At 41.1% G+C, this 20,772-nt stretch overlaps 1 long non-coding RNA gene across 1 annotated transcript; it reads right to left on the bottom strand.

Annotated features, from left to right (window-relative positions):
* Positions 1 to 827: 827 nt before the first annotated feature.
* Positions 828 to 11,067, bottom strand: LOC117523721. The gene is made up of 3 exons (XR_004564592.1): positions 11,056 to 11,067; positions 3,622 to 3,627; positions 828 to 922 (listed from the first exon to the last, which is right to left on the bottom strand). It is a non-coding gene; the product is annotated as an uncharacterized LOC117523721 (long non-coding RNA).
* Between the last annotated feature and the right edge of the window lie 9,705 nt (positions 11,068 to 20,772).

The following is a 20,772-nucleotide window of genomic DNA, read 5'->3' on the forward strand; positions in this document are numbered from 1 at the left end:
ATCTTTCTTTGTCCCTGACCAGGGCCGTACCTCTGCATCTGGAGTTGGTCCCCAGGCACCGGACTGTGGCTGTTCACTGCTCCTAGTGATTGGATTGTGTCTAACTGTAATTACAATGAGTTAAATGCAGAGGAAATATTTTGTTGTATGTATGTACAATGACAAATAAAGGAATTATTATTATTATTATTCAGAATTGTCTGGTTATCTTGGTGGCTTCCCTCACTAGTCTCCTTCTTGCACAGTCACTCATATTTTGAGAACTACCTACTTCAGACAGATTTACCATACAGTATCACACTGTCTGTATTTCTTAGTGAGGTCAGGTCTGGCTTGTCCTGTGTGTCACCAGATCCACCACACCTCAGACTCGCCTTGGTTCCTTGATGGAAACACACAGGCAGACAATCAGTTCACCCCCACCTCTCAAAAGTAACCGTCTATCTCCCTCAGTCAGATGAAATGTCAGCGTCCCCCCTGGCCTTGTCCAGCCGCTGAGGTCCTCAACAACGAGGCCCCTGCACGCAGGATCATGTCAAAAGAAACTTCAAATCCCACATCATCTGATAGCTGATGTTCCCTTATAATGTAAGTAGTGCCTCCATCTGAGTCTCTCCAAGTAACAGCTTGTTTGACACAAAGTCATTTCAGTGATACCCATGGATCCTCCAAAGAGACATAGTACTAAAGACATTCAGTCTTCATCTTAAGTCACTGGTTAGCATTCATATCTCACAACCAAACAGTAAGACAGGAAGCAGTGGCACCCTAAAGAAAAAGACCTGTACTTTATTTATTTTTAAATGATTAATTTAAAGAAGATTAAGACACATTCAATGACTTGGAAATGTTCATGTCTTCAGCTCCTGGCTTGTCTAAAGAAAGCTGGTTGTAAAAGTGATGATTTATATTAATAATAATACTTAGATTTAGTTTGTACTATTACTTTGGCGGTGGTGGTTAAGTGGTTAATGCGCTTGGGTTAATTGCGGAAGGTTCCTAGTTCAAACCCCACTCCTACCACATTTCTCCATGGAATGTGACGTTGCATCAGGAAGGGCATCCGGCATAAAACTTGTGCCAAAATTGATATGCAAATGCACCTTGGATTTACTGTGGTGAACTCAAGTGGAAAAACAAGGGAACTGAAGGGACTACAACTACTTATGAAGAGAGGGACTGTGTATAAAAAATGTCTGTTGTTCCAAAATGGTTAATGCAATGTTTTTGTTCAACCGCTTGAATTAAAGCTGAAACTCTATGAGACAAGCACATTTGGCTGTTTAATTTCAGCTCAATTGTGATGGTGTACAGAAGCAGAAACACTAAAATAAGAAGAGTGAGAGAGAGAGAGAAAAAAAAAAAATCTGTCTGTCCAAATACTTATGGACCGGACTGTAAATAGCACTTCAAGACAAGAAAAAATTTAATCCATTTTGTATTATTTATTTATTACAGTTGACCTGGCTTTTGCTTGGAGGCCCTGATGTAACTTTTTGTGTGATAAACAAACACACGTCTGATCAGAATGGACTTTTGTGCATCACCCTGAACTCATCCCAGCTGGGAAACTGAGTCACAACGCACAATATAATAGTTAGGTTCTATTTTCACATAAGCAGACTACCCAAGGCATTTTCTGTTAAAAGCAGACAACAGGCTGATTCTTATGTGTTTTGACCTGTCGAGTTCAAAAATTACTGTTGGCATGCTGCATCTTTACTCTTTCACCTTCTAATTTGCATAAAACAAAATGGCCACCCATTTTGTTAAATTTCCCACACGTTTACTTATATTTGCATTAGAAACAGAAATAAAAGTTCTATTCTTATGTATTTTGACCCGCAGAATTGTTGTTAGCATGCTGTATCTCTACTTCTTCACTGCCTAATTTGCAAAAAACAAAATGTCCACGCAGTTTTTCATGTTCTCCCAAAGTTTGCTTGTTTTTGCTCAAGAAAGGCAATGGAAACTCTAATATTTATGTTATTTGAACTGCTGAGTTCACAGTTTCTTATTTGCAAGTTGTATCTTCTCTCCTTCATCACTAATATGCATGAAACAACATGGCCGCCTGCTGTTTTCATAGTTTGTAGAAGCTTGTACTACAAAAGAAATTGATAACACAACCAATTTCCCCCCATGCCTCTGCTGCACAATCAGGCCTACAAATGCATGTATTTGTCAATCTTACTCATACTGGCCTGTTGAAAAATGTCTCCTGTGGATTTAATCAATCAATCAATCAATCAATCAATTTTATTTATATAGCGCCAAATCACAACAAACAGTTGCCCCAAGGCGCTTTATATTGTAAGGCAAGGCCATACAATAATTACGTAAAAACCCCAATGGTCAAAACGACCCCCTGTGAGCAAGCACTTGGCGACAGTGGGAAGGAAAAACTCCCTTTTAACAGGAAGAAACCTCCAGCAGAACCAGGCTCAGGGAGGGGCAGTCTTCTGCTGGGACTGGTTGGGGCTGAGGGAGAGAACCAGGAAAAAGACATGCTGTGGAGGGGAGCAGAGATCAATCACTAATGATTAAATGCAGAGTGGTGCATACAGAGCAAAAAGAGAAAGAAACACTCAGTGCATTATGGGAACCCCCCAGCAGTCTAAGTCTATAGCAGCATAACTAAGGGATGGTTCAGGGTCACCTGATCCAGCCCTAACTATAAGCTTTAGCAAAAAGGAAAGTTTTAAGCCTAATCTTAAAAGTAGAGAGGGTGTCTGTCTCCCTGATCCGAATTGGGAGCTGGTTCCACAGGAGAGGAGCCTGAAAGCTGAAGGCTCTGCCTCCCATTCTACTCTTACAAACCCTAGGAACTACAAGTAAGCCTGCAGTCTGAGAGCGAAGCGCTCTATTGGGGTGATATGGTACTATGAGGTCCCTAAGATAATATGGGACCTGATTATTCAAAACCTTATAAGTAAGAAGAAGAATTTTAAATTCTATTCTAGAATTAACAGGAAGCCAATGAAGAGAGGCCAATATGGGTGAGATATGCTCTCTCCTTCTAGTCCCCGTTAGTACTCTAGCTGCAGCATTTTGAATTAACTGAAGGCTTTTCAGGGAACTTTTAGGACAACCTGATAATAATGAATTACAATAGTCCAGCCTAGACGAAATAAATGCATGAATTAGTTTTTCAGCATCACTCTGAGACAAGACCTTTCTAATTTTAGAGATATTGTGTAAATGCAAAAAAGCAGTCCTACATATTTGTTTAATATGCGCTTTGAATGACATATCCTGATCAAAAATGACTCCAAGATTTCTCACAGTATTACTAGAGGTCAGGGTAATGCCATCCAGAGTAAGGATCTGGTTAGACACCATGTTTCTAAGATTTGTGGGGCCAAGTACAATAACTTCAGTTTTATCTGAGTTTAAAAGCAGGAAATTAGAGGTCATCCATGTCTTTATGTCTGTAAGACAATCCTGCAGTTTAGCTAATTGGTGTGTGTCCTCTGGCTTCATGGATAGATAAAGCTGGGTATCATCTGCGTAACAATGAAAATTTAAGCAATGCCGTCTAATAATACTGCCTAAGGGAAGCATGTATAAAGTGAATAAAATTGGTCCTAGCACAGAACCTTGTGGAACTCCATAATTAACCTTAGTCTGTGAAGAAGATTCCCCATTTACATGAACAAATTGTAATCTATTAGATAAATATGATTCAAACCACCGCAGCGCAGTGCCTTTAATACCTATGGCATGCTCTAATCTCTGTAATAAAATTTTATGGTCAACAGTATCAAAAGCAGCACTGAGGTCTAACAGAACAAGCACAGAGATGAGTCCACTGTCTGAGGCCATAAGAAGATCATTTGTAACCTTCACTAATGCTGTTTCTGTACTATGATGAATTCTAAAACCTGACTGAAACTCTTCAAATAGACCATTCCTCTGCAGATGATCAGTTAGCTGTTTTACAACTACCCTTTCAAGAATTTTTGAGAGAAAAGGAAGGTTGGAGATTGGCCTATAATTAGCTAAGATAGCTGGGTCAAGTGATGGCTTTTTAAGTAATGGTTTAATTACTGCCACCTTAAAAGCCTGTGGTACATAGCCAACTAATAAAGATAGATTGATCATATTTAAGATCGAAGCATTAAATAATGGTAGGGCTTCCTTGAGCAGCCTGGTAGGAATGGGGTCTAATAGACATGTTGATGGTTTGGATGAAGTAACTAATGAAAATAACTCAGACAGAACAATCTGAGAGAAAGAGTCTAACCAAATACCGGCATCACTGAAAGCAGCCAAAGATAACGATACGTCTTTGGGATGGTTATGAATAATTTTTTCTCTAATAGTTAAAATTTTATTAGCAAAGAAAGTCATGAAGTCATTACTAGTTAAAGTTAAAGGAATACTCGGCTCAATAGAGCTCTGACTCTTTGTCAGCCTGGCTACAGTGCTGAAAAGAAACCTGGGGTTGTTCTTATTTTCTTCAATTAGTGATGAGTAGTAAGATGTCCTAGCTTTACGGAGGGCTTTATAGAGCAACAGACTCTTTTTCCAGGCTAAGTGAAGATCTTCTAAATTAGTGAGATGCCATTTCCTCTCCAACTTACGGGTTATCTGCTTTACGCTGCGAGTTTGTGAGTTATACCACGGAGTCAGGCACTTCTGATTTAAAGCTCTCTTTTTCAGAGGAGCTACAGCATCTAAAGTTGTCTTCAATGAGGATGTAAAACTATTGACGAGATACTCTATCTCACTTACAGAGTTTAGGTAGCTACTCTGCACTGTGTTGCTATATGGCATTAGAGAACATAAAGAAGGAATCATATCCTTAAACCTAGTTACAGCGCTTTCTGAAAGACTTCTAGTGTAATGAAACTTATTCCCCACTGCTGGGTAGTCCATCAGAGTAAATGTAAATACACTCAACAAAAATATAAACGCAACACTTTTGGTTTTGCTCCCATTTTGTATGAGATGAACTCAAAGATCTAAAACGTTTTCCACATACACAATATCACCATTTCCCTCAAATATTGTTCACAAACCAGTCGAAATCTGTGATAGTGAGCACTTCTCCTTTGCTGAGATAATCCATCCCACCTCACAGGTGTGCCATATCAAGATGCTGATTAGACACCATGATTAGTGCACAGGTGTGCCTTAGACTGCCCACAATAAAAGGCCACTCTGAAAGGTGCAGTTTTATCACACAGCACAATGCCACAGATGTCGCAAGATTTGATGGAGCGTGCAATTGGCATGCTGACAGCAGGAATGTCAACCAGAGCTGTTGCTCGTGTATTGAATGTTCATTTCTCTACCATAAGCCGTCTCCAAAGGTGTTTCAGAGAATTTGTCAGTACATCCAACCAGCCTCACAACCGCAGACCACATGTAACCACACCAGCCCAGGACCTCCACATCCAGCATGTTCACCTCCAAGATCGTCTGAGACCAGCCACTCGGACAGCTGCTGGAACAATCGGTTTGCATAACCAAAGAATTTCTGCACAAATTGTCAGAAACCGTGTCAGGGAAGCTCATCTGCATGCTCGTCGTCCTCATCGGGGTCTCGACCTGACTCCAGTTCATCGTCGTAACCGACTTGAGTGGGCAAATGCTCACATTCGCTGCCGTTTGGCACGTTGGAGAGGTGTTCTCTTCACGGATGATGCGAAGGAGATGTGTTGCACTGCATGAGGCAAATGGTGGTCACACCAGATACTGACTGGTATCCCCCCCCAATAAAACAAAACTGCACCTTTCAGAGTGGCCTTTTGTTGTGGGCAGTCTAAGGCACACCTGTGCACTAATCATGGTGTCTAATCAGCATCTTGATATGGCACACCTGTGAGGTGGGATGGATTATCTCAGCAAAGGAGAAGTGCTCACTATCACAGATTTCGACTGGTTTGTGAACAATATTTGAGGGAAATGGTGATATTGTGTATGTGGAAAAAGTTTTAGATCTTTGAGTTCATCTCATACAAAATGGGAGCAAAACCAAAAGTGTTGCGTTTATATTTTTGTTGAGTGTATTATTAAGAAATGATCAGACAGAAGGGAGTTTTCAGGGAATACTGTTAAGTCTTCAATTTCCATACCATAAGTCAGAACAAGATCTAAGATATGATTAAAGTGGTGGGTGGACTCATTTACATTTTGAGCAAAGCCAATTGAGTCTAATAACAGATTAAATGCAGTGTTGAGGCTGTCATTCTCAGTATGTGTGTGGATGTTAAAATTAAATTAAAATTTAATAATCACAGTATCATTATATTCATTCCTTGATGGCATGTGAATGACTCTTGCGTATTTTTTCATCACAAATGCTGAACAATATAATGATAATACTATGTAAAAACTTATATAATTGGCTCAGTACAACACAGATAATGTATACAGCTTTAACACCAGAGGGCTACTGCTTTTGATCCCAGAGGGCAGGCCTCACTGGCCAGTGGCCAGGCACATGGTGCCACAGTGACTCAACAGCAGCAGCAGCAGCCACAGCATAGACGTGGCCAATCAAACTGCATTGTTCCTGATATATTTGTGTTGTTCATCCTTTCACACTCATGTTAAGAGGACTCTGAGTTATTTTGTTCATCTATATCTGTGCATATTCATGTACTAGTGTATTGGTTTATGTGGACAAATTCCAAACTTGTGGTATTGGTTTTGTAGTATAATGTGTTATACTTAGTAGGGTTCGATTAGATTTGTGTTGTCTCTTGTCTGCTGATTCTTTTTATATACACTGTGTTAGGTTGCCAGTATCCCTTGTCACTAGATTGATTTACATATAATCTTGAAAGTGTTAGGTAGTAAGATAATACAGTTGAATCCCTGTATTCTCTAGCATTTAGGTTTAGTTGCATTCATCGCTTCAGTTGTGGAGTGACTTCCTCTTGATAGTACTTTCTCTTGTTGCATACTTCAGTGGTGACTGTTCTCAATACTTATTTAGGTAACAATCTCTGTTGTCTTGATTTGAAAAATGGAGGCCTTAGGCAGCATGAAATGAGATTCTTCAGTGGATGGTGATGTCTGCATCATTTGTCAGGACTGCACTAAAGAAAATCTTGTTCAGGGTAGTGACAAAGGAAAGGCTAAATTGCAGGATAGTGCAAGAGTCCGTCACAAGCTCAAAGATATGGAGAAAATACAACTGAGAGGATATTGAGTTCTGATGAGACGTCTCTAAAATGGCATAGATCCTGTTACAGTTGGTTCACCAACAAAACAAATATTAGGAGACTAGAAAAAAGGTCAGTGTCTCAAGACACAGAGGAATCCATTGCAGACCCCTCCACTGGACCAGCTGCAAGACTTGGAAGTGCCTCCAGTACTTTCAAATGGGCCCTTTGCATATTCTGCCAGGAGGAGAAGGCTGACAAGACTCTGCACAATGTTGAGACCTTCAAGACTAATGAAAAGATACTGAAGGCTGCAGAGTTTGATGGTGATCTGCACATTGCTCTTGCTGGTTGTGGTGATCTCATGGAAGCAGAAGCAAAATATAAAAATGTAAACAGTTTTACCCACATTTGACCTTTAGAGACATGCATATTATCCAAGGAAACATGTTTCATTTCAAACTGTCATTCTTTTTTACTTCATGTTGCTGATTTGCTTGCCTTGGTCAAATCAAAGACTTACTTTTTTTTTTTTTTTTTTTTACCGGTAACAATACCAGGCAGTCACTAAATTCATTAATTTTTTTTTCTAATTATGGGGTGAAGGAGTAGGGATACGGCTTTCCAACAACAATATTTAAATTCAGCAGGTCAAATTACACAGAAATATAAGTTGTATTTTCTCTTCTAATGCAAACACAAGCAGACTTCTTACAAACTTCTCATGGCCATTTTGTTTTATGCAAATTAGGGGTGAAGGAGTAAAGATACAGCTTGCCAGCAACAATTATTGAACTCAGCATGTCAAAATACATAGAAATATAAGTTTTATTTTCTCTTCTAATGCAAACACAAGCAGACTTTTGAAAGGCTTCATGAAATGAGCGGCCATTTTGTTCTATGCAAATTAGGGGTGAAGGGATAAAGACACAGCTTGCCAACAATAATGTTTGAATTCAGCAGGTCAAAATACATTGAAAAGGATGTTTAGTTTGCTTTTATGCTACATAAACAACCAAAATTGTGGAAATTTTTATGTAATTGGTGGCCATTTTCTTTATGCAAATTAGGGGTGAAGGGGTAAAGATACAGCATGCCAACAGCAATTTTTGAACTTGGCAGGTCAAAATGCATAGGAATCAGTCTGTTGTCTGCTTGCAACAGAAAATGCCTTGGGCACTTTATACAACCTTCTTTTCTGAAAATGGAACCATACTAATAAGACCACCAATTTGATATATATGACAGTTGTACACTCTGTCACTCTGTTCCTACTTTTTACACCCTGAATTGAAGATCATACTGAACTGAAGAAGGACATGAATGTAAACTCCATATTATCTCTTCTACACTTTTGTTCAGAATACGAGTCATTAAAAAAAAAAGTTCAGAACATGACTGGGAAAGCCGTACTGTTGGCAAACGGGCCAGTCAGAGGTACGAGAGTTGATGTTTCATTTGGAATGCAAGATAGAGGAAGAGACACGTGACAGGCTCAGGGGTAATTCCCAGTCCTGTTTTCCAGGGAGTATGCTCAAGTAAATTTAAATTGCTATGATTTCCTCACTCGTGTCTGATGAAGGCGAAGTGATGTTGGTAAAGAAATGAATAAATGGTGGGGGGGTTGCGGGGAGCGCACCGCAGCTCGGAGCCTGATTCCAGCCTTTATCATGTAAATAAGGCGAGTGGGAGTGGGTTAGGGGGACAATTCCCCAGCCGCCACTTGAGCCAAATACAACTTTACTGCGCTTTAGGCCTGCAATGAGAAATGTGTTTGGAGGCCTCAGTTTTAATTTAGCTGGAGTGGCAGCTGACGGGGCACCAGGGACCTCATCTCACGACTGCTCCGATCGCTCGAGTGGAGGGAAGAAACCTTAACCTGGATGCTGCCAGATCTTTTCCATGGCTCCATTATTTGCAGCTGCATTGTTGCACACACGTCTCCCTCGGAGGAAACACGCCTCTTTGCTCCACTGTAACATTTGATTCATTATGATCTGAAACTGCACATCAGTTCGCTTATTATGTCTTAAAAAATCCCCGCAGCATCCCAAAGTGCGAGAGGGAAATATCCACCAAAGAGGCGCCGCCTTGAAATTGACAGATGTTATTGTGCTGTGCCATCTGGTGAACACTGCCAGGGAACAGAAAAGGGTTAATATTCTATGATGTGTGGTAGCAGTGGCACAGCCGATTCTGCACAGCCAGAGTGAAATACCGGTTGCCAGGAGTCTGTTGAGAAAGTCTCAACATTAGCATGGCACCATATCAACCAATGTTGCTAATTTAATGGGTCAGATACTGTTGGGATGGTGCCAAAACAACAGCTGTAACAGCAAAAACTCACAAAGGGCTGCAAAAGGAAGTGGTGGAAGCTCCAGTTTTCTGCAGAAAAAGAACTGAGTATTTTCTAGAGGTGTTCTGATATGCACTTAGGCTACGAGGATTATACTTTTTATTATGCAATGATTTGTGACACGATGCAATCTGATATAATTCTTTGTTTAATGTAGGGATTCATTTTCAATAATAAATTAGGGAACACCAAAAGTACTATGTATCACACTGTTTCAAATACATATTTCATGAAAAAGCAGGTACCTCATTCAGGTGTTTTGCTACTATGCTGCAGCACTGGCATTGCCCTGCTTGGATTTTGTTCACCACTGGGGGCAGCACCATCTACAGTAGTTGAAAGCACAATGTAGAACAAGCCCAGAAGAAGCAGCCAGCTGATTTTATCCTGTTAGCATACAATAAACAGCTTAGTAGATGTTTCACATTCTGAAGTGCTATAACAGTATTAAATTGTTGTTAGGATTTGTTGGTTGCATACATCATAACCGATGCACAAATTAAAGTCATGTTTCTTTTTCTCCAGTGTATGACCTATGCAGTCAATGAATGCAGCCATAGAAGGTTGCAGAACCTCAACTGAGACTAGAGTGGCCAGATGTCCTTTTTGCCACAAATTGAGATGGTTTCCGGCATTGTTATTGTACTGTCAATAACAACGCCGGAACCCATCTCTATTTTTGGCAAAAAGGAGGACATCTGGCGACCCTAACTGAGACACAGCCTTAATCTACATGAACGGGTTAATAGCTTGAAATTAATGTGATGAATTGGTTGACTTAAGCTGTTACGTTGCTACTTCTTGAGGTTTCTTCCTCAGAGGGAGTTTTTCCTTACCACTGTTGCTCTGGGGGTTGGTAAGGTTAGACCTTACCTGTGTGAAGGGCCTTGAGGCAACTCTGTTGTGATTTGGTGCTATATAAAGGAAAATAAATTGAAAATTGAAATTACTTCCATGTCTTTGAACTCCTGTAAAAGTTTGAAGGTAGACATGAGATTCTGGCAAGACTGATCACAGTGATGTTAACTTTACCTGTGAGAGGAAGTAAAAATGGTTGTAGGCAGTAGAATGGTAAATGTACCCAGTTGAACTTCATGTCAGGTTAACAATTTATTAATAACCATCATAACTGTTCAGAATTGGAAAGTTTTACTATGCTGTTTATTCTATGCTAACAGGCTACAAAAGCTGGCTTCTTCTGGGCTTGTTCTGTGCTGCGCTTTCAGCTAATATATGTGGTGCTGCCCCCAGTGGTGAACAAAAGGTGTGCAGCCGCAGTGCCAACATGCTACAGTATAGTAGCAAAATCTTGAGTAAGGTACCTGGTTTTTCATGAAATTTGAAATTGAAGTATTTTCAGAGTTCATTTAATTTAGATACATAAAAAAATTGTTATTTGGACATATTTATGTTTTTTTTTTTCAGTCTTAAGTTGTGCGACCAGACTGTCTCAATTTGAAGGCACGTTTGAATGCAACCAATGAATGTAGGAAGCCTACTTTCCCCCCAAAACAAAGGTAGATCCTCTGTGGCCCAAATAATCCTATGAGTCATTATATGATTTTTTTTTCTCCCCAAGACAAAAAAGTTGATAAATTAAAATAAATAAATAATTAAAAGGATCATTTCAGGCTCCAGATGTACAACTGTAAATAAGTAATATTTACAAGTAAAGTATAAATAAGTACTGAAAAATGATTACTAAACTTTGGATTACGTTGACTTGCGCTAGCTTGTCGCATGCAGCTGTCAAGATTATCAGGGAACAGAGGTTCGGGCAGGAAAGCTAATAATGCAATCGCAAAATGCTCCATGGGATGGACAGTCTCATTTCATTATGATTTGATCAGCCTCTGTTGTCTCTGAGGGCCAGATCTTCATAGGATGGAACCTTAGAAGGATGCACCTCTTAAATATGGACACAGCCTTAGATTGATTCTGGGCTCCGTGTATCAATGTTGTCATATCTTGTACTTTAAAACTGATTTCCGGTTGGTATCAGCCAATTGTTACACCCCTTATTTTTTTTATTTTTTTTTGCTCTTTATTTGGGTAATCTATATTCAGCTCGCATCCCTGTACATTTGTGTGCACGTATGGCTGTGCTGAGGTACACTGTAGAGCTGTCATTATTCACTGACCACAGATGTAAGTGGATCTAAACAATGGGACACGCGTGCAGCGGGTAGTGATCGCCCCTGGAGAGGACAGGGCCTGTTGAAATTAATAGGCCTCCCGTGGCTAAATAAGCAATGGCAAAAAAAAAAAAAGCCCAAATGTCCCCCAACAGAATGACAGACAGGGCCCAAGAATCTGAACAGCAGGTAGTTATTGTATGAATTGCTGGAGAGGGACATATTGCAGATCCAACATGCCACACTGAAAGCATCGCATTGCACTCAAAGTGAAACATTATGTGTGCAAGCTGAATTTCAGTGCATTTAAAAAAAGATAAATGTCTGCTATTCCAGAAGAACGCTGCTACAATTGTTTGCCCGTTGTTAAAAATCGTTGCTGATCCGGAGTGCCAAATAGTGAAACTAGGCCTTTTTATGAGAAAATATCACATATGGTCACTCAGACACCCACAACCTCTGTGCTGAATGAAAATAAATGAATAAATAAAAAATCCAGAATGTGGGAGTTAATATGCTCTTTATCTGGAAGACACATTTCTCTGCACCGTCGGCTCATTTCTAATTCCGAGTGCTGGTTCACAAAATGGCCCGACATTTAAAGCAACTGGCAGGGGGTAAATTAGTGCTCCGAGATGAATTATCATACAATTAAGAACCCCAGAATGTGCCAAAAACAAAAAAACAAAAAACATAACACACAATATGGAAGAAAGACCTACTTTCTGCCTAATTCATCACAGACAGACACGTGGCCCAGAACAGACCTTGTACTGAGTTTAAACTCCACCCAGATGCTCTTTAAGAGATTTCTTGCACATACCTCCACGAGTATTGTTTATGGTCTGGAGTATGAACAAAATAACCTGATCCAATTGAGACTAAATTTACTGGAATGATTGAGAAAAAAACAAAACAAAACATTGATAACAAGTCAAGGGTCATAGGCCAAGGTGAAAATTTGAGGCTAATCCTTATATAAGGGGGATATTTACAGTGGAATTGGGTTAAAGATACACCTATGATTAAAATTTAGCACTAATATGAAATCCTACATTATCTTTCAATTGGTCACATGTCCTTTGACCTTGGTTGACCTCAAAAATATGGGGCCAATATTCATTAAACATGGTGGAAGGGTTGTGTGTTAAGTGAGACTTAAGGGCTTATGACCATATAGCACTCTCCCCCCCCCCCCCCCCCCCCCCCCCAAGCACCACAGTCTTTTTTTCATTTATTCGAAATGACAACTGAGTGAGTGCCACTGCAATCAGCTCTCAAGCAAAAAAAAGCCACACGGTGTCTTTTTGCAGAACGCGTCCCCTTTTTTGGGGAGCCACCCTGAGCACTTTAACCACCATCAGTACACATTTTGAAACTTGGTGCAGGACAATCAAGAATAGCAGACAAAAAAAAAGAAAGAAAGAAAATCCGAGGAACACCGGTAGAGCTCCAGAGTGCGGATTTTCTTTCTTTCTTTCTTTCTTTCTTTTTTTTGCATTACTGTATATTTACCAGCATCAAGAAGCCAATGTGTTTTCAAAACTTACAACTGGCTTCTCATATCAATGTGGAAGCACCCCCCCCCCCCCCCCCAACATGGCAATTGCACGGCCATGTTGATACAGCAGCCTGAGAGGGACATACTTACTCTGTCTTTGCATTTTACAGCATGGCCAGAACAGTAAAGAAAAAAAGAGGTGGAATCAGTAGTTACTCCCGTCTACACTGTCTACCGGTTGCTCGTGCAGGCTAAGACTTTGAGACACTCATTTTTGTGAATTGAAGGATCATACATATTATTTATCACCAAAAAAAAAAAAAGAAAAAGGGAGCATGAATCCCCATCCACAAAGAGCAAAATATGACCAGAGATGGCATAATGTGATCTGCAACCTGACCACTAGATGGCATTAAATCCTGCACACTGTAGCTTTAAATGGTTCATTTTTGGCCAGAGGTGATCAAATGTCAAGGAACCACACGGAACCATATGTTATGGTATCACTAAATCACAAAGAATTAATTTGCGTGACTGCATCAAACACATAAGACGACGGTCTTTCATTCATTACAGGTCCCACAGTTTTTCTCAGATTCCTCTCCTCAGTTTCTTTTCTTCTTGCTTTGTTACGACCAAAGTGCTTCTGCTGGTTTTGTGAGCTGTTTGGAGTGATGGGACCGCCGAGGTGGTCAATAATCTATTACTGCACATGGGACCGCACAGAGTGACAAATGTCTGTCAGAGAAATGGGTCCAGGGAGGTCAGCGCCGGCCTACTGACCTCAGCCCCGCTCAGCCGCATCATTCTGATGGAGCCTGCCGACCGCAGCAAATATAAAAACAGACACCTGCCCAATAACCCTCATGAAAACATACTAACATACAAATTTGTAAAAATTCTGTTTAGCTATACAGTCGTTTCAGTCAACCTTGGCATCAGGCTCATCATCACTGGCCTGTTTAGTGGTATGTTTTAAAATTCATGAACACCTTCCCACACAGTCAGAATCATTTGAGGTGTAACTTAGACTTTTATATTTTATTTTTATATAAACCAAGCAGACACTACAGTGCTCCAGTCCACAGGTTCAGCCCTTTGCAAAGCATCCGCATACTGGTAGTGTCTCTCATACAAGTTCTATTTCAAGTTTATTTAGAAGGAAAAAGAAGAAGTAAGTCCTACATAGGTTGTCAGCCTGGTCCTGGTCCAGTGCTTATCCCTGGATTCTGTAGCATGACAGATGAGAATCTATGACTTCCCTTGGACAGGATACTAGTTTGACTCTATTACTTCTCTAGCCAAGGTTGATTTTGATCAAGCTTGGCAGGTAGTTTACTGAGAGAAACTAAGATGGGGATAATCACTTAAACAGTGAGGGAACATCAGTTCCAACATTTTGGCCATGCCACGCATTTCCATAACTCAGCACTCAGGGGTCTCAGCAGTAAGAGAAGGCCAATAGCACACTTGTGTTTTACCTGGCTGTGGTGGATAGATGGTTATGTCCAAGAAGTGAGGTTGGACCACTTATCTGCCTGGATGGTTGCTATTCAGGATCTAAGAGGGTTCTGTAGTGTGATGAATGAGACAACACATGGCACATCTGACTTGACCTTGGCGAGTAGATCAGGCCTATGAATGGGAAGAAATGTTTGATTTTGGTTGAGATTGTTCAATGATTAAGGTAAGACGCAAGTACATCCAGTGTTGGCCCTGAGGCCTACTGGTGCTGTGGCTTATCTCAACATACTGTTTGTTTGAAGCAGGTGAGTGTCTAAGATTCCCCCAGATCTGTCGCCAGTTCAATGCAGGTTACTTTCTCAGCCATGGCCAGTACCCATTATAGAGCGGTTGCCTGCCTGGGCGGTTGCCATTCAGAACCCATGGTGGTTAATAGTGTGGATGCCGTGAAACACAGCACAAGCGTGTACTCCCAGTCTTGACTTGGACAATGGATATGAAGTGTCTTGTCCAAAGACACAAACCAGCAGTACGACCAGGAATCAAATCCAGATCTACATATTAGAAGCCTGCATCCTTATCCCACTCATCTATTTGCTCTGCCTGTCTCTTATTTAGAACAGGAAATGAAATGTCCAGCATGTCTCTATAGAGTACTTGCAATAATAATGTTATTATTACCTTAGTATTTCTTCTGTTTTTCTTGTTGATTAATGCTGGCAAATTATACAGTATTTTTTGTCTTTCTGATGCCTGATTCTGTTTTTTCTCTGTTTAAGGTGCAGCTCCATCCAGAGATGGGAGTTGTGTCTGTGTTGGCGATCCTCCTGTCCTGTGCACCAACAGCAATTTCTTGTATATTCGTCCGTGAATTGTTCTGTGAATTATTTCTGTAATTTATGTTTGTAGCATCCTCCCGAGTGACCGGGAGGAGCTTGGAGTCGAGCCACTGCTCCTCCACATCGAAAAGGAGTCGGTTGAGGTGGCTCGGGCATCTCTTCCGGATGCCCCCTGGACGCCTCGCTGGAGAGGTGTTCCCGGCACATCCCATTGGGAGGAGGCCCCGGGGAAGACCCAGGACACACTGGAGGGACTACATCTCTCGGCTGGCTTGGGAACGCCTTGGGGTTCCCCTGGAGGAGCTGGGGGAGGTGTGTGTGGATCGGGAGGTCTGGGTGGCTTTGCTTGAGCTGCTGCCCCCGCGACCCGACTCCGGATAAAGCAGAAGAAAATGGATGGATGGATGGATGTTTGTAGCATGGCCCAAGCAGAGGGTTAGCCCTTTTGAGTCTGGTCTGCTTGCGGTTTCTTCCTCAGAGGGAGTTTTTCCTTACCACTGTTGCTCTGGGGGTTGGTAAGGTTAGACCTTACCTGTGTGAAGCGCCTTGAGGCAACTCTGTTGTGATTTGGCGCTATATAAAGGAAATAAATTGAACTGAATAATGAAATATTGGCTAATTACACTTCACATTGTTATGACAGATTCAGTGATCACAGTTTCCATATGATGCTTCCATAATTAAGAAGGCAAACAGTGACCTTTTGGTTAAACAAAGCTTGAATGTACACATTAGTTTGGTTTATAAACAGACTGCCCACATGCCAGGACAGTCATGGTTTTGCACGATGGCTACAACTCAGTCAGAGGAGAACTGAGTTGAACACACAATTTTCAACCGACGCAACTGCAATTTTCATGTCCAGTGCTCACCTGTGTAAGTAACGAGTGTACTTGAGCTTATTTGTGCATCCATGCTGGTCCTAATATTCTGTGTGGTCAGGTGCGGTGCTTGTAGGAAAAAAATGACTGTGCCATAGGACACCAAAAACCTAGTCTAAAGGTGAGGGCAAAGTTTTTCTGTGATTGATGCAGAACACTATTCAGATATGTGGGTTCAAACTGCGCGTACTCTCTAATTCCACACACAGGAATGCATATGAGATGACATTTAAAATGAAGCAAAAGTAAATATTAATGGATAAACTAGTTCATTGCTTCACCTCAGGCAGCTTTGGTGGCTGTTCCTGTGAATGATCTGCTCACATGCTTTGAAGCTTGAGTCACTTGAGTCCGCTATCTAAATAGCAGTGCACCAGGTTCGAGCACACCAGCTCTAAATTGATTGACAAATGACAATCTGATTGGTATCATTCATGTTACGGCCAACCCCCCCGCCAATGTTTAAGAGAACAAATACAGTCAGTTGTAATTCTGCATCTTAATTTGGGTTCAGAGTTGGACTTGACTGGAATGAACTTGTGCAATGTGCTTTAGACTGTGCACTTTACAAAGTCAAGATAGGGACCTAAGTCTGTCTTGCAGATGGAACCTTGCCAATGTCATTGTACTTGAGTAGAGGCCATAGACCTAAACTTTAAGAAGGCATAAAATTGTTTTAGAAAAGCAAACAAACAAAATATAAACTAATGGTACACAGGTTAAGTATGTTTGTTCCAATTTCTGCTTTTATGGTGTATTTTAGGCCATTTTTATTGTGTCATTTTGTTTTTCAAGAAGAACTCTTATAGTCTGGGATACATACAGTAAATAAACCTGACCTGTGCTACATCATCAAAAAAAACAAAACAAAAAAAGATCTAAAAAAGAATCCAGTTACATTATGATGCTGATTAAAACTCCTGTCCAGTCGTTTGGAGTCACCCTGGCAAGAGTCAGTATTGTTGGGGTATTGGCAGCACATCTTCCATGTTATAATGATAGAAAAGGACAAAGACCATTTAGGTATCAATCAATAGCAAATTACATTTTTTAGCAATACAAGCAACACTCAGAATCACCTGTAATTAGCCTTGACAGACTCTGGTCACGCTGGCCTCATGTCTCTCACACACACACACACACACACACACACACACACACACACACACACACACACACACACACACACACACACACACACACACACACACACACACACACACACACACACACACACACACACACACACACACGTGCATTATAAAGGTTTTTACATTTGTTCATCACTTTTTAATGCCTATACGAGGGCCCAGTTTCATAGAACAGTCAAATCTTTTATAGTCCACTAAACTTATTTGCTCATCTAAGGTTAGTTGACCAACATTAGCTGTCTAATCTTAATTTCACAGAGACGGCTAAACTTGTAAATTAGCTGTCTAACAGTCAGCAATTTTCACGGGCATAATTGGTCTCATGAGTGCTGTAGCCAAGAAACGTCTCCAATGTGCAAGAGTTTTGTTTGCTGCAACCATGGCTCAGTCTGCCGTGCCAGAGGAGAAGCGCTAAGCCAAACTACTATCCCTCACAATTTGGCACATGGTTGACTTGGAGACTTGGATGGTGTCACTGATAACCCACTGAAACGTCCCGCAGGCATAAAACAGTGCAATCAAAACCTGAAGAAGGGCCGGCAGGGCGTTGTTTCTCCCTGTTTGACGCTGTTGAAACTTGGCATCCATAAACATCTCCAGTAGATAATTCCATTCCTGGAACACCCACTTCTGCCCACAAGGCTCTCCTTCCTTCCTGCTTCATCAAGTGGTGGTACATGATAGACGCCATTTTTGAGGTAAGACACTGAAGTTTTGTTGACTAAAACAAGATTAGCCTCCTCTGTAGCAGGCTTAAAACTTCAGTCGGCTAACGAAACCTTTAGCCGACTAAATGCTTTGTGCAATGACTAATGTCAAAAGTTTAGTCAACTAAATAAGATTAGACTGCTTTATGAAACCAGGCCCAGATGTAACCTTACTGAAAAAAACTGATCACTGGTCGACTTCATCAGTTGTCTGAAACAGCTTGTATACTGTTCTAAGTGTAAGGAATTGGGTCAGATGTGTGAAAATCCACTTGCTCACACCGAGGCTCTCGAGTGTCTTGCCCTTTACAGTGTAGCCAAGTAGGATTGCAGTTTATAATTTGTGGAAAAAGTCAAAAAGTGCAAAGATAGTGTGATTTTGAGGTAGGTTGGCTAGTTCCTTTTCTATCTGCCTTATACCTTCCCTATTAGTTAGGTGCCATTTTTGCTGCTGGTGGGCAGCAGGGGCACATCGGTGCCAGTCTCAGCCTGAATTCGGAACTTTTGCACAGAGACTAGAGCTATAACCCCTGAGCCATCTCATGTCACCCCTCATATAAGGACCCATGTCAAACCTTTTATTTATTTGTTTATGGGAGAGAAGAAGAATTCCAGCACTTTGATAATAACAAAAGCAGACCAAGCAAAACACTGCATGTTAGTTTTGTTTCCACAACAACAGTACAAAGGCAAAACAAGTTTTCAACATGAACAGTAATAAAACCACAACCCTCATCAGCAAAAATGTAGTCAATCCAATCTGCTCCCATCGATGAGCTTTTCCATCTCTATCGTGGACAGCGCCGTTGTCTTCAGTATGTCGTGTCTGTTTCAGTGAATCCAGGAAGCTTGCTCATGATTGTGAGCATTCATTCGTCTTCTACCGCTTAGTCCAATTAAGGGTCGCGGGGAGCTGGAGCCTATCCCAGCAGTCATAGAGCGAGAGGCGGGGTACACCCAGGACAGGATGCCAGTCTGTCGCAGGTGATTGTGAGCATGCGCTTCATAAAGAAGTGAGGAAATAGTTGCAATCTTAAACGTCTCCACTAGATGTCACTGAAAACTCCATTAGTGCACCTTTAATGAAATTGCACAACTTCTATTTGTCTTTATTTTTCTTAGTCAATTTGATTGCTTCCTCTGTGGTCACTTGAGCTGCAGAGAAATGGCTCGCAGTGAAACAGTACCTGAAGTAGGTTAAGTAGAAACATGCATCTAATGTGCTTTGGAAAGTGGGCTGGGACCTGATTTAGATCAAACACAAATGAATGACCCACAGGCTCTGTTATAATGAATTGTGTGTCCTCCAAGCATTTTGTTTCCCCCCAGCTTACTACATTTGTCATTTTCATATGAATAAACAGGCCTATTTAATCTCTGTGCCCTTCCATGAGATTTTGGGGCACATGCACTCTAACAGCAGCCTACAGGTACACTTATTTTGCCCCGTTTCCACTGAATGGTTATCAGCACAATTTCCATTGCAAATGAACGGCAGAGACATACAGCACCAATCTGTCATTTTCTGAATTTATGTGGAAACTTTGACGGTGTTTGGAAGGAGCTCAGACCTCTATGTGATCAGTGCTGCATGTTTCTGTAGCACTTATAAAAGTCCTTAAAGCTAGAGTGGGTAGGATTTAGTGTCATCTAGTGGTGAGGTTGCACTCTGCATATTGCCACAAACATCACAATTTTGTTTCCGTTTGAGATGTTGCTTCTTTGGTGACTGGGAGTCATGCTTTCATATTGGCAGCATACAGTGGGGATCCAAACAAATATTTAGGGTCAGTCATACAGTATGTGACAGCAGTGGGTGGTGGCCAAGTGGTTAATGCGCTTGGTTCAGTTCAGAAGGTTCTGGGTTCAAATCCCACCCCTGCCACATTTCTCCATGTAATGTGGAGTTGCGTCAGGAAGGGCATCGGCGTTAAAACTTGTGCCAATTCAACAAGCAGATCCACCTTGGATTTGCCTGTGGCGACCCCAAGTGCAAACAAGGGAGCAGCCGAAGGGACTTACTTATACAGTATTTGACAAAACATGCATATTTATAGCTATGCATTGTGACTACTGATGGCTGATTTCCTGATACTGAAATGCTTTTCATGTGTCTCTACACTGAGGAGCAACACAAATATGTGGGAGTTTGACTTATATGCAGCAGTGATCTGTTACAAATATGTTAACATCAATTCAACTCTGTGAGCATGCACTGGTGTCATGCTTCCCCACATCCAAGCCAACAAGGAATCACCTTGTGTTCTGGACAGCAACCACCCAGGCATACAAATGGTCCATCCCCACCTCTCGGAAATAAGCATCTACAGTAGTGCTGGCAAAGATCGATTCACCGATTTTAAATCCATTCTCATTTCAATTCCCACAGATCGATTCATACAGCCAAAGATACATTTTTTTTCAAAAATAATATTTTATATATATATATATATATATATATATATATGCACTTCTCACCAGCATTATAACAGCATGTCTGAAAAAAAAAAAAAACGGTGCAGTTGGGTTGTTGCCCCGTTTCCGAGGGTGCGTAACAGGAAAAATTTAATTATAATTTCTCTACATTGATTGTGGCTGGTTCTGATTTAGAAGCAGTGCA

Source organism: Thalassophryne amazonica, chromosome 13, assembly GCF_902500255.1.
Source record: "Thalassophryne amazonica chromosome 13, fThaAma1.1, whole genome shotgun sequence".
In the NCBI taxonomy this organism is placed as follows: Eukaryota; Metazoa; Chordata; class Actinopteri; order Batrachoidiformes; family Batrachoididae; genus Thalassophryne; species Thalassophryne amazonica.